At 39.4% G+C, this 13,021-nt stretch overlaps 1 long non-coding RNA gene across 1 annotated transcript; it reads right to left on the minus strand.

The window, feature by feature from the left end:
* Positions 1–8,387: 8,387 nt before the first annotated feature.
* LOC118822755 lies at positions 8,388–12,193 on the minus strand. Its single transcript, XR_005008469.1, has 2 exons — positions 12,087–12,193; positions 8,388–8,708 (listed from the first exon to the last, which is right to left on the minus strand). It is a non-coding gene; the product is annotated as an uncharacterized LOC118822755 (long non-coding RNA).
* Between the last annotated feature and the right edge of the window lie 828 nt (positions 12,194–13,021).

Below are 13,021 nucleotides of genomic sequence, written 5' to 3' on the forward strand. Positions count from 1 at the left end.
TGTCTTTATCACATTTGTCAACAAAGGGGCCAATACAGTGTTATTAAAGCCAGCACTGCAGACAGACCATACTACATTTTAAAACATAATCTTGGTGGTCTATTTTTGGTCAGAAATACGCAATTTAACACGCATTAGCCATAATCCAGTCTAACTTTTTATTGAAAAGGAAAGGCAGAATTATGTGTTCTAATTTAAACCGTGACGGAGTGCTATATAAGGTTTTTCCTATACTGTACTCTTTCATTTGAGCTTTCAAAGCACATGTGTTACAATCTAATCCATCTAGTCCAAAGGTTAGCACAAAGCTCCACTCATTGGCTCTGTTTCAGGGCAGTTCACAGCTGCAAATGTTTCACTCTTACTGTCATTCACTTAGCAGTTCTACAATGTCACAGCTAGGCTAAGGCAGAGGGCTGTGGTGGAAGCCAGCAAAGCCAGCAAAGCCATGTTGACATTGTGCTGGCCTGTTGATGAAGGCAAAACACCAAAAAGAATGAAATTGGTCACGATGAACTCAACCTGACAGCTGTCTCTAATGTCACAGATGTGCGGTTTTCTTTACTACCAGTTCTGGAGGGCAGCAGAACTGTACAATTTAGGGAAACTCCAGGAATATCTAAATTTGATCTCAAAGATCATTAATGAAGCCAATCTATGTATATTTAAATAGATCTGTACTGACAATATTACCCCATTGTGCTGCATTTGCCAAATATTGCATTGTTTTCAGTGGAGAATTCTGCCCCGACCAGCAGTACCCAATGGAACTGTCACAGTTTCCCCATTGTCCCTCTGAGTGTGTTTCTTTCCCTGTGTTGTAGACATGTAGAAATTTTTTCTTGTGCCATGTGCTTTTGTTGTTGTTTTGCTCTGTGTCTCTTCCCCGGTCCCGCCCCCTTTTTATCCGCTTCACCTATCTGTAGCTCCGCCCTCTCATTAGTCCCAGGTGTTTCTTGTTTCCCCTCAGTGTATTTATACCCCTGTGTTTGTTCAGTCTCTTTGTCTTGCATTGTGGATGTTACCCCGCTGCCTGTTTTCTTTGATCTTGTTGATGGGTTTTATTTCAGTATGGACTTGTCTGTTGTACAAACCTCTGCTACTCAGTTTCTGGACTCTGTTAAATCTGATTTTAATAAAATCAATTTGCACTTGCATCCCGCCTCCTCATCTCCAATATTACAGAATGCAAGACCAAACAGGGAAGCAGTGAGTTTGCAAGAGCTTATTAAGGAGAATGAGGTCAGACTTCAGGAGGGTTACCCTCTTGCTTCGTCAGCTTCAGTTTTTGGTACCTGGTAAGGAGAAAAAAGGCCACCTTACTCTCAGCTTAGCCAGCACCCAAGGATGTTGCCTCTGAGTTCCATGACTTGACCATAGCCTCCATATCTCCAGACCTGCCCATAGCCTCCATGTCTCCTGATCTACTCACCCCTGTCTGTCAGGTTCCTGCTCCCCGTTGTGTTCCAAAGCCAGCTTCCAGAGCTGCTGCTACCCCTGAGTTGGTTCCCGGTGCAGCTCCTGTGCCAGTACCACGTCAGGTTCTGGTACCAACTCCCTGTTGTGTTTTAGTGCCAGCTTCCAGAGTTCCTGCGACTGTTAAATCTGACTTTAATAAAAGCAACTTGCACTTGCATCCTGTTTCCTCACCTTCAACGTTACTTGAATGTTCCAACAACTATTTTCTTTTTAAATACTTGGTTGCAAATCATTTGGGTCTCACCTTAAGTTCTGGGTACACTACTTTTTTTACTCTTTTTATTTGTTGCAGATTTTTTGGGTGAACAAAATTTTAGGGATCACACACTGAATGATTAGGGATCACACAGTACTCCACTTTTAAGCTGTTGCTGAACCGAATGGAACTCACTGAACTCGCATGAACTCACGTGAACTCTCGTTACTAGGAGACGCAAATAAACAAACGTGGAGCTGCTCACTGCTGCTGCTGTTTTCTCTGCCGTTTGCACTGACACAATAAAGAAGCAGCAGATAAAAATGTTTAAGGCTCATGGATTTAAAAATGTGCTCAATGTGTTGTTTTTTAGAGTTTTAAATGTACATAAACTCGATTGTGCTTGAGCCCTGAAAGCTTCGATCCACACGTGAGTGTCCTTTCGCCATTCTTCTTTGTTTACTTGCTATATTTTCTTCTTTTGTGCTCTCAGTTTTCATTGGCTGGTGGAGGAAACTGTTCAGATTGAGTCGTTGAACAGTTTACATGACTAGATTACACTCAGAGTCGGGTTGTAAAAAATTAAACATTTGATAAACTACGACTGGTCTGAAACGCGATCAGGAAGTCTAAGGAAAGTTAAAGTGAATTTAAAAGACATTTGAGTGAATATCAGTTAACTGTAAGACAAGCGTCTATGAAGCATCTACAGTGGGCTATCCAAATAAAGTGTTACCAACTTTCGCAATGAATAACTGCCTGTCTTGTCTTGACTTTCTTGTTTTGGGTTGCTTTTGCAGTATGCTTTGATGAATTGATTAAATGATTGGTTGATTGACTGATTTTTTTGATTAACTGATTGATTCCTTATGGCCACACAACATACTGGTAATAAGTCATGGTAATTGTTTCCAGTCCATCAAAATGTCATTCACCTCTGTAGTATCTCACTGTTCACTGAAGCATAATAAAGGCTTTACACGCTTCAGAATTCTAACTGCTGCTTTCGTCTGCAGCCACATCATCAATAAATTCCAAGTAACCAGTTCCATTGGCAGTCATACATGCCATAACACTACCTCCACCATGCTTACAGATTAGGTGCAATGCTTTGGATCATGAGTTGTGCCTTCCCTTCTCTATACTCTTCTATATACTCAAAATAGCAGTTTTCAAATGCAAATGTCACACTTGAAATCTATTTTGACCCCTTAAATCTGCTTACTTGCAAGTGAAATGTGGGGGAATAACAAATATTTGGTCATAGAACAGCTGGGCAGCCAATTGTCTAATCACCTTTTAGCTCCTAAAAATGGAAAGCTATTTATGAAAATGGCTGTAATTCTTATACTGTTCTCCTAATTTGGATGTAAATATTACAGATTAAAGCTGAAAGTGCTCTCTGTGAGCTCGTGTTCATTACTTAATTTCATCTCCTATATACTGTAGTAGATAGCTAAAACAATGACAACCTTGTGAATGTCCAAATATCCAAATACATGTGGATCTGCCTGTAACTATAAAACTCAAACATTATTTGGAAGACCTAATTTTCTGAAAAGAAAAGTCAATTTGGACATCTACAGAGAAACTTTTTTATGTCTATACTGTTTGGCTTCTAAAGCTGGATAAACTGAACCAGCCAAACCCTCCCAACCTGGTAATTACTGTAGCTGATCAGGCGTATTAAAGCACTGAACTGTAATAAGGAGGCCCTCCAGCACTGAGAGTGAAGAACACTAACATACAGATGTAGGAATTGTGCACCATTAAAAATGCCTTCAGTGGTGACTTTGCCTTGAGCTCACTGGAAGCAGTAACACAGTCTTGAATGAAATGTCCAGTTATGACTTCACTTTTAATGGCACTGCTTTGTACATGAAAAAGCCAGGCTAACCAGCTTGGGTCAATTATCCTCTCTCAGCAGGTAGCAGGAAAAAAGCATGGAGTTATTCCCTCAGAGAATGTGTTTTTACACCTGAAGCACCTGTGTCTACCCACCCCAGAGTCAGTTCTGCACATACACGAGCGTGCACAGACATTCGCAAATGCACGTAGAGTCTCTGCCCAGGCAGGAACAAAATTCTGTTTGAATTGTAGGGAAAAAAAAGTAGACACTGAATAAAGAATGTATAATATTGGCCTTGGACGAATCTGAAAAATGTAACACAATATTTACTCCCAAAACACCACGACTTTGCAGAGGGTGTGCGCATCTGTTTGTTTGTTTAAGCCAAAATCTTTGACCTCCATGAAAAGTGAGTCTTCATAACTTCAAAAAGCATCATAAAAAGGTATCAGGTTTGGATGATTTTACCCCTGAAAGAGACTTGAGCTCACTCTTCATCTTTATCCAAGAAACACTAGCTTGCTTGTCTGGCTTCAAAGGTGCTCTTTAGGACAAGCACACAGACGTTTAGTATCTGCCTTGATGCTCAAATCACAAATAGACATTCCAATGACCTAAATCCATGAGGCAAAATAAATAAAAGGGAATCAGAAAAATCAAACTTATAACACTAGTAAATACATTATATAGACAAACGGTATTGGGACATACCTCCTAAATATCGAGTTTAGGTGTTTCAGCCACACCCATTGCTAATGGGTGGATAGAAATTAAGCACATAGCCTTGCAGTTCCCATAGACAAACCCTGGCAGTAGAATAGGTTGTACTGATGAGCTCAGTGACTTCATCACAGTTCTCTATCTGGCAGTCTGATGGATGACTCTGGGTTTGGCAAATGCCAACTGTAAAGTTTGGTGGAAGAGGGATAAAGCTACGGGGTTGCTTTTCAGAGGTTGGTCTCGGCATCTTAGTTCCAGTGAAGGGAAATCTTAATGCTTCAGCAGACCAAGACATTTTGGACAATTCTACGCCTCCAACTTTGTGGGAACAGTTTGGGGAGGACCCTTTCCTGTTCCAGCACGACTGTGACCCAGTGCACAAAGCAAGGAATATAAAGGCATGGCTGGGTAAGTCTGGTGTGGAAGAACTTGACTGGCCAACACAGAGCCCTGACCTCAACCCCATAGAACATAGAATGGAAATGATCCGTTCTAGAAAAACTTACTGAGTCAGAATCATTCACAGTGGTGGTGATAGGAACTGGAGTTTAACCCCTTAAATGGGCAGGGCCCACCAACAGGCCCAAAGTTTTATTACACACTTACAAAAATTAAGAATAGCTTAACCAGATTGCATTGAAGTCCCTGTAGTTACTGAATAATAAGCACTAGTATGTAATAAGTCTCTTATTTTAAGGGGTTAATGCTTATAAAAGCTCCTTCACAGCAAGTTAAAACATGAAATGGTTATGAGTACAGTACCTGATGTGTAGATATTGTTTCTCAAGTTTTGAGAAGGTTTTAGCCTAAAAAGCCATTCATGGTAGAGAGGTAATGAGGCAAAATAGTCATTAAAGAAAACTTATTTTTCAGATTTACCACTATTTTACCATCATAAACATTACATACAAAACTCAGAAGCGCGTTTGGTTCGCTGGTCATTTTGGAAAGTAAACATAATGCCTATATTTGTGGCTGTATTACACAGGGTGATGTCTGGTTCCTATCACCACCACTGTAATGAAATCTGAGTCAAAGTATGTTTCTCTATAATGGATAATATCACATCAGACTACTCTGAATTACTCTCAGTCTCAATTTTTGAACTATGCATAAATGTATAAAGCTGAATTCCCCATTACTTATAATTTTAATGTAATGAGACTTTTTTGAAGTAATTTGGACCATTCCTATTGGTCTATATAACGGCAATGACATTCCCATGAGAAACAGTAGAAAAGTTAAGTGAGTGTCCAGTCTGTGCCAACTCTTTGACCCCCATATTCAACACAGTGTGACACAATGGGCCTTTGACCCAACGAGAGGGAAAAAGCTTAAACATCACTATCAGCATGCAAATGAGAGGGGCTCTAATGTCTTTAGAGGCAGTCATGCTCATCATGACACTAGAGTCCAGCAATGTGTCCACTCCCCTTTCGACCATTCGCAGCCCTCTCTATCCTCCTCCTCAACGTCTTTCGCTGAAAAAGGGACTGACGGATGGTTTTCTTCTAATTCACTGACATGAGACCAATTTAGGGCATTGTTTCAGATGCAGTTTCCCACAGCAGTTTATAAAATGCCATTACAACATAGGCTGAGACACTTCACCCAAAAATGCTAATGCTAACAGTGATTAAAAGCTAGGTGAGGTCAGTTAGTGTTATTTAAAGTATAGAATTAGAAGGAGTACTGCTTCAGATATCTTCAGATATCTTCAGATGTTTTCCAGAGATGTTTTTCAGATATTGTCAGCTAGCATTATATCTACATGAAGCAAATTCGGAGTTTCAGAGTTTCAGCCGGCAACCAGGGTCTGCTCTGTGTGGAGCATGTTCTCCCTGTGTCTGTGTGGGGGTTCTCTGGTTTCCTCCCACAGTCCAAAGACATGCAGTCAGACCAATTTGAGATGCCAAATTGCCCCTAGGTGTAAGCGTGTGTGTGTGTGTGAATGTGTATGTCCTATGATGGATTGGCGGCCTGTCCAGGGTGTTTCCTGCCTTCCGCCCAATGAGCGCTGGGATAGGCTCCAGTACCCCCCGCAACCCATAGTGGTTTTCACCAGGCCACATGGTTTGACCAAAAACTTCACCCACAAGCGCTAATGTTGCTAACATTTTTGTTTTAGAAGTAGGGGCTCAATTAGTACTATATCTATATGTAATACACACACACACACATCATCTAAACCGCTTATCCTTCTGGGTCATGGTGGGGTTCTGGAGCCTATCCCAGCTGTCATTGGGCGGAAGGCAGGATACACCTTGGACAGGTCACCAGTCTATCGCAGCTATATGTAATAAATGTGGGTACTTGTTGTTTCAGAAGACGTTTTCATAGTGTTTTTTTACGAGGCCACATGGTCTGACCAAAAACCTCACCCAAAAATGCTAATGTTCCAAACAGTCACTGGAAGCTAGTCTGGGTCATTTAGCATCATCTTAAATAGACACATTATTTCAGAGGTTTTTTTTTTGTTAAGCAGTTGATAAAAACTATGATCTAACTTCACACAAAAATGTTAATGTTGCAAATCATGGCTGAAAGCATGTAGGGGTCAGTTAGCATGATTTAAATGAGATCAGGCTAACCGGCCCATGCTAGCTGTCATTTATTTCTAACCACATGTTAGAGAGAGGGAGAGAAAATGAGAGAAAGCAAGCACAACAAACACATTTTTGTGTAACGCATTCCAGTAACTACTTTAGATCATAGCGCACAGTGAAAGCAGCTCAAACATAAAACATTAAGCATGATGTTTTGTCAGAAAGTTGGCTCAAGTTTTCATTATATTTCATTTTCGGGAGTGCAGTGCTATTTACCACAGCCTGTCAGGCTGAGCCGCAGAGCTGACCTTCGACCTTAAGCTATATGAATAGGATTTTGAGAGCGGAGTGAGAAAAAGTTCAAAGGCTACAACAACAGTGTGCGGCTGTCGTCAGAGGCCTTCAGCACGAGCCGTCAAACGCCGAACACGCCTCGGCACTGTGAGCCAAGAAAGCCCAACGTAGCGCGCAAATTAAACTCAACACAATACGGCTCCTGTTGTCCGGGAACAGCCCCCTCCCCACCTTTTCACATCTGCCAAATCATTAGCAGATGTTGTAGTGAGTTTTCCAAACTTCCAAACTCCCCTACACCAAAGCTCATAGACACACAGACACGCGAACAGGTTTGTTTTTATGACTTTTGAGGACGTGGACTACTGTGAAAAAGAAAATTAGATTTTATTATATAGCTATTTATCTTGGTAGTAGCGCATTTATGTGCTCAGAAAAATGCTTATGTTATAATACAAATAGTATTAATACAATAAGTAGTAATTTTATGTATTTCAATGTGTTCACAACCATTTCCAAACCTCTCCTCAAGGAAGCCCGGTATTATTTGTAGTTATCATCCAATGCCTCGTTTGAGTAATCAATACTTCTTTATTAATCAAGTGTGCTGGTGACTTAGGAAAGACAAGTCTCTGTCATGGCTGGGGCCTTGTTACCTTTTACTGTATTTATGTTTATTTGCTTTTTTTCTAATGATTTATGGTGATTTTACAAGCAAAAATTTCTTGTCAAGATAATGTGCTTAGGTGCCACATGACTGTACATGTGAGTACCTACATCCAGTAATATGCCCTACAATATAAATTGTTATATATATATATATATATATATATATCACTGCTGTCAGAAGCAAACCTTGTTTTTTTTTTAGTTTTTGTAATAATCTGAAAATGCATTCTGTGTAAATTTCATGAAGAATGGATCAAGAGAAACAGCCCAAAATGACTTGGTGACTTGGTTAAAAAAAGTCTGGTTCCATTGATTTACATTAAAAGTAAAGAAGGGTTTTTCTTTCTCCTGTAAAGTTACTATTTTGGAGATACAAGGTTTTCTTTTGACAACAGTGATATATAGATTTAAAAAACAGCGATAGATTTGACTCCAAGTAAAACATGGAGTCAAAAACACTTTAGGTTAGGACCTGGTTCAAGATTAGCTCTGCATGCTTTCCTTTAAAGTCAGGACATTTGTGTCCTGAAAATATTCAAAAACAAACTCACAAGCACACATATACACACACACTGAAGTGCAACCGTGCTAATCATGTTCACTGAGTAACGGAAAACATACACCAACGCATGACTGTGTTAACAGAAGAAAAAAAATCACCAAATGTTTTATTGGTTATTAAGAAAATCACATAAATCACTTTGTTAACTGCAGCTGAATGCCAAGAAGTCAAGAAATAAACACACACCGACTGCGCCCTCAAACAGCAGGGCTGATGTCAGCAAGTAGATCTGGGAGAAAGTAAACCGAATTTCAGAAATGGAAATGATGCGGTGAGGAAGTTTGCCTCTCGTCCCTCGATGGAGGAATAAAAACACGCCCGGGGTCCAGCAGATTCCCGATCACATCGCTCCACAGCCATTTGGGTTGTAAATGAGTGGACAGGATTTCACGTCTGCACACAAAATCAACATTAAAAGAGCATCCAGCTGTGGGGCCGGAGGAAGCCTGGCCAAGCATGTGAAAGAAGAGACTGGCATACTACACTGCAAGTAGAAGCACCATGACAAACCTGGCTTTAGGGTTCAACAGCCAAATGCCTTACAGTCAACTTAAGATCAAAACAGACTTTTACCTTGTTAGTTCATCTCTCTGCTAAGACAAAATTCTTTCCTGTAGTGTTCCTTTAAAATGGAATGACTTGTGCTCCACTGCCAGTGCCACAGTGGGTAATTGGGAGTAATTGAGAGTTGGGAGAAGTCCCGGAGGGTCAGTCATATAATGTAACTCATGCATATGAGCACAAGAACGCTCAGGCAAATTCTAAATGTTTCTAAGTGTACATCTGTAATTTAGGGGTTACACCAGGTGCCCCTACCTTAAGCAGCCCTGGTCTGCTGAGTCTCATAGTGGATAGAGATTAAATGAAGCTGAATTTACCTTCTTATTCTCATTCTGTGTCCTACCTTAAAATGTTGTAACAGCTACATTCATGCATGTATGGGCACTAATGTATAACTGCTTCACTATTTAAAGTGGAACAGCAATTAAAATAAAAAGCTAATGTAAGCCTTGAGAGCTTAGCAGATCAAATTCAGAGTGATGATTTGACTCTGACACAACAGACACTGCCCTACAGAGCTCATTACTTTTTTTTTTTACATAAATTACATTTTTTTCATAAATTTTCATAAATCAATCATGTAAAGATGGACAGCAGTGGCCGAGAGCTGCTGAGATGACAAGAATGAAAAAGCTACTCAAGGAGGATGAGGACATATCCAAGCAGGTGGGTAGTGAGAAATGTTGACAGGATCTTAACTTTCTTAGCTAGCATTAGTGTATAGCATATTGTCTGTCATGATTATGGCACATTTAAGATAAAAGCTTTTGCTAATATTCATTTTATTACTAGCATAGATGACTATGTGTAATAGTTCCCCATACATTTTAAAATAAATGTATTATAAAATATATTTAGTTAATATGGCAATATATTCTGAAGTACATTTTAGTGTTTGGAATGTATTTCAACATGGACTGCAATGTATTTCAGATGTACAACCCCATTTCCAAAAAAGTTGGGACGCTGCGCAAAATATAAATAAAAAGAGAATGCAATTATATGCAAATCATTTAAACCCTATATTTCATTGAGAATAGTACAAAGACAACAGATCAAATGTTGAAACTAACATTCCAAAAAAGTTGGGACAGGGGCAACAAAAGGCTGGTAAAGTTGTGTAATGCTAAAAAACACCTGGTGGTTAATTGGCAACAGGTCAGTAACATGATTGAGTACAAAAAGAGCATCCCAGACAGGCTGAGTCTTTCAGAAGTAAAGATGAGGAGGGGCTCACCACTCTGTGAAAGACTGCACAATCAAATAGTGCAACAATTCAAGAATAACATTTCTTAAAGTAAAATAGCAAAGAACTTTTGCTTCTCACCATCTACAGTACATAATAACATTAAAAAAAATCAGAGAATCTGGAGAAATCTCTGTATGCAAGGGACAAGGCCAAAAATCAGTATCTGCTGGCAATGATTTTTGGGCCCTTAGGCGGCACTGCATTAAAAACAGTCATGATGTAGTGGAAATCACTGCATGGGCTCAGAAACACTTCTGAAAAACACTGTCTGTGAACACTGTTTGTTGCTGCATCCACAAATGCAAGTTAAAACTCTAAAATGCAAAGGATCCAGGCATGCTGCCACCTTCTCTGGGCCCAAGCTCATTTAAAATGGACTAAGGGGAAGTGGAAAAGTGTCTTGTGGTCTGACAAATCAACATTTGAAATTCTTTTTTGAAATCATGGACACTGCGTCCTCCGGGCTAAATACCACCCAGCTTGTTATCAGTGTACAGTTCAAAAGCCAGTATTCATGATGGTATGGGCACATTAGTGCACGTGGCATTGGTGACATGCACATCTGTGAAGGCACCATTAATGCTGAACAATATATACATTTTTTGGCAATATATGCAGCCATTCAGATGACGTCTTTTTCAAGGAAGGCCTTGCTTATTTCAGCAAGACAATGCTAAACCACGTTCTGCATGTATTACAACAGAACTGCTCTGTATTAAAAGAGTCTGGGTGCTAAACTGGCCTACCTGCAGTCCAGACCTGTTACCACTGAAAATATTTTGCGCATGATGAAATGAAAAATGCGACAAATGAGACCTGAACTGTTGAGCAGCTGAAATCCTGTATCAAAGAAGAATGTTTGAAAAAATTTCACTTTCAAAACTACAGCAGCTGGACTCCTCAGTTCTCAAATGTTTACAGAGTTTGTTAAAAGAAGAGCTGATTAAACACAGTGGTAAACATGCCCCCGTCCCAACCTTTTTGGAATGTGTTGTTCAATCAAATTCCAAAAGGGGCATATATTTTTCGTAAAACAGTAAAATTTCTCAGTTTCAACATTTGATATGTTGTCTTTGTAGTATTTGCCTTTAAAAATATGGTTTACATGATTTGCATATCGTTGCATTCTATTTTTATTTATATTCTGCCCCAACTTTTTTGGAAATGGGATTGTATTTCAAATACATAAAAATACATGTCCCTATATATATTTTTTTCCATATGGTTATGATTATACAATTGTCATGACAAAATGCAATTCTAAGACAAAAAAAAATGCAGAGAACATATTTTTGGTAAATGTTTACATTACAGTTTGTTCTAAAAACTATAGTAATAAGAAATTAATAAATGAATAAATAAGTAAATAATGTCACTGTTTGTATTAGTACTCACCTAAGATTTTTAAGAGCTTTCTTCACCATTGAAACTTTTTATTCAAATGATAATAAATAAAGAGCCAAACTATTAGAGCATATTTGCCTCATTTGCTGTAAAATATTGCACTTTCAGACTTAAATGCAGCGTCTGTTTCACACCTGCATTAAAGCACTGTGTAAGAGTACACTTATAAACATAGAAACAACCATCACTGAAACATAGTGCATCACCACAAGCTCGTCCATGACATAATTCTGTATAAAAACCGCAAAAAGTTGTTTGTCAGTTCAACCCAAAAAATAGTTTTAAAAAAAGGTTTCCCAGTTTAGCCTAAAAAATACTTCATGTGGTAACTTTAAAAAAATGCAAAGCAAAATGTCATTTTAGCTGAACAAAGGAAACATTCTACATGAATTCAAACCTCAAAAATACTCAAAGTAAACTTCTTCCCTGTTTCAAAGTAATAAAAAAGAGACAAACTGACTAAAGCAGTAAAAGATTAATACAAAGAGTCAGCAAAGAAAGAGCCCATTCAGATTGACTGCTCACTCTCACAATATCGATATATATCAAAGAATTACCTCTTTAAATGTCCAAGAAGTGCCTATAAGACCTTAGAACACCAACTTTCTCTTTCTCATCCAGGCCTACACAGTTATGCTTTAGCTCCTCTATAATTCATCACAAAGTTCTGTGGCTCCAGTGGACTTTATGTGGAGGATTAAGGGTCAAACTGCGTGCTGCTGAGTGAAGTCCATTACAGGAGACTTAAAATGCTGATGGGGGCCGAGGTGCAGTGACCTGTAACACTGAACAGAGCTGCTGTGCTGTATTATAAGGAAGGCAGTGAGCCGTGGGCAGTGGGCGCTGCCCGTCAGTTAGATTACAGGGCAGTGAGGCCGCTGGAGGTAAACTCTGTAAACACTGTACAAAAGAATCCAGAATAGGCCAGGGGTCAAGAGCAGCACGAAAGAGGTTTCTGAACCTTCTACTGTTTATGTTGGAAATTTATTATGAAAATCTAAAGATGAAAATCTTCAATCTGCGCCTTAAATGCAGTGACTACTAAAAGACGTTCGGACTATAAAGATGTTTTGTCCTTTGGTATTTGGGGGGTTCCATGTTGACTGGCCACTCCAGCGTTAGCTGGCTGCTAACTCACTCACCATAGCGGCACTAGTGCTAGACTAGTGAGAACTAAATGTTTGGCTTAACAGTTCTTCTTTTGAAAATGTTCTTTTCTAGTTTGATAAAGTACTGTTTCACACATTAATTGAGATCTTACACATCTTCTGGTTTGTCTTTAGTTTGAGAAGCAAATAACTTTGCACTCTTCCCAGCAATCTTATGGGAAAGTGGGCATAGGGTTTAGTGATGTCTACTAGGAAACATCACGATTAGTGATGACATCGGCCCTTGGAGGGGGGTGTCATTCACATTCGAGCCCATTCACAGCCCACCCTCCCCTACTCACCCAACCACTTTTCCTCCGTCTTTCCTCCATATCTCCTCCGTA

Source organism: Colossoma macropomum, unplaced genomic scaffold, assembly GCF_904425465.1.
Source record: "Colossoma macropomum unplaced genomic scaffold, Colossoma_macropomum, whole genome shotgun sequence".
Taxonomy (NCBI): domain Eukaryota; kingdom Metazoa; phylum Chordata; class Actinopteri; order Characiformes; family Serrasalmidae; genus Colossoma; species Colossoma macropomum.